Source organism: Schistosoma mansoni, chromosome 2, assembly GCF_000237925.1.
Source record: "Schistosoma mansoni strain Puerto Rico chromosome 2, complete genome".
Classification (NCBI taxonomy): Eukaryota; Metazoa; Platyhelminthes; class Trematoda; order Strigeidida; family Schistosomatidae; genus Schistosoma; species Schistosoma mansoni.
The window spans coordinates 34,249,963-34,252,089 of NC_031496.1; positions in this window are offsets into that span (position 1 = coordinate 34,249,963).

The window sequence follows — 2,127 nt, forward strand, 5'->3', positions numbered from 1 at the left end:
AACAAGAGAGAGAAAGAGAGAAGAGAAAGAGAGATATCATAGATATAAAAAAAAGAAGAGATCTCCGAGAGTGTGAGATATATATATATATATATATATATATATATAGCTCTCACACTCGCTGAGATCTCCTTTCTTTGGTATCTTGATGAGGTATCCTTCTTTCCAGTCTTTCAATGGCTCTTGTAGCTACCTCTATATCTGATTTTAGTGCTTCAGCTGATATATTGTCAGATCCTCCTGCTTTCGTACTCTTGATTTGTCTGATGATTATCCTGATTTCCTTGATTGTTGGTGAAATGACAGATATAGGAATGTCTGTGTGTGTGGTTTCGATGTCAAGTGGATTTAACGAGGCTATCTCATTTAAGAGTTCCTTGAAACATCCTACCCATCTGTTCCTCTGTCCTTGAATCTCTGTGATTGTCTTCTCTTCCTCGCCCTTGACCGGCCTCCCTGGTTTACTATATTCCCCTACCAGTTTCTCCATGACATCATATGTATCTCATTACAGAGAGATGCGGCTGGCTATGTATTGGAGACACGTCTGTTAAAATAAAGCTAACACTTAGCCGGAAAACACCACACAAACTCACATCAGTAACTGACCTAGGGGTAAATTACTCACACAGTCACGTCATTCTCTACAATGACTTGGTCTATTGTGAAAATCAGCAATATGACGTCTGTCAATCCTGATGAACACATTTGAGATGGGAAGAATACTATATTTGATAAAAAAAGCAAGTGATTGTATGGAGTGACGGATCCTGTATGTCCGAACTACTCCATTTTTTATTACATTGTAACTGTTGAATGTCGAATGTGAACGTTTTCAGTAATTATATGTTCGGCTTCAGAAATCATGTAGCTAGAAACCAATACCACTAAAAGTCTATCAAGTACTCTATTTCGTTTTTGCCAATGTTGGCTTTTCGGGAGCTGGTCAGCGTGTTTTCGTATATACAGTTTGTCTCGTAGTCGTGTTATGGTATGTAATGTTGAGATGATCCTACAAATTACTCACAACAGATGTGACAAGCTCAGGAAACATCAAGAAGCGTTTTATCTAATCACCGTTTGATTAGAAGTTTTGCTAGAAATATCACGAAAATGAAAAGTCACATGTAGATGTTCTGATTGACTGATTACTACACTGCTACTATGTTTAGTAGTATTCTGGAATTTTCAGTAAAACCAAAGGACATTTAAAATACTATAAAACCCTATATTTTCTGTACATAAATGAAACTTGAAGTATAGTGCTTCCCACATATTTTGTGCCTCTTCTCTCGTGTTCAAGTCGCTGTGTAGTTCTAGCTTGGGGGTACAAGACTAGCTTAGGATCCGAATACAGCGTTCAATCAGTAAGACTTATCATGTAACATTGCTGGTTACACATGGCAATTTCGGTCGCGTTTGGTGTTGCTCGGGGTACTTATCGAGTAGCCATTGATGGTATGGATTGTTTATTTGCTTAACAGTGACTGGGAATAACCTATAGTCAGAAAATGAATTCCCACAAACAGATTATTTGGTATTACCGTCTACTCACCTCCGTTCGCTCAAGTTGGTGAGTGAATTATGGTGTCGTAGAAGGTCCGTCTCAATGATTGGCATAGAAACATCCGTGAAAACGAAAATCTAGTGAATGGGTTTGCGTAAACCCATGTTAAGATAGACATATCTCTAGCCGTATCAGGATTATCTGCTTCTCATGGTCTAGAGATAGATGTTCATCGTGACGGACTACTTCGAGAACCTTGAGAGCGTGTACGTCTATGAATAATATCAAGATAATGAGTGAGAGTATGACGAAGACCTGTAACATTATGGTGTGTCGTTCTAGGCTTTAGTTTGACATGATAAACCTCATTCTCCGGAGTCCTGGTGATTTCCAAAGTACGATAGACAGGTGCAGGCAGTTTGTCTACAGAGCTGTTTTGGTATTAGACAAGCACTGCCTGAACCTTTTTGGAACACCCAAACATGAAGTGCTGTCTAAACAGCCCCTCGCCAAAGGCCTGTTGACCAATGATCTTCCTCATACATAACAACATTTCTGTTGCCGAACCGTGTTGCCATTTCATGTTTTCGTAGTAGTTGGTTTAACCTTCATCAGTCGGT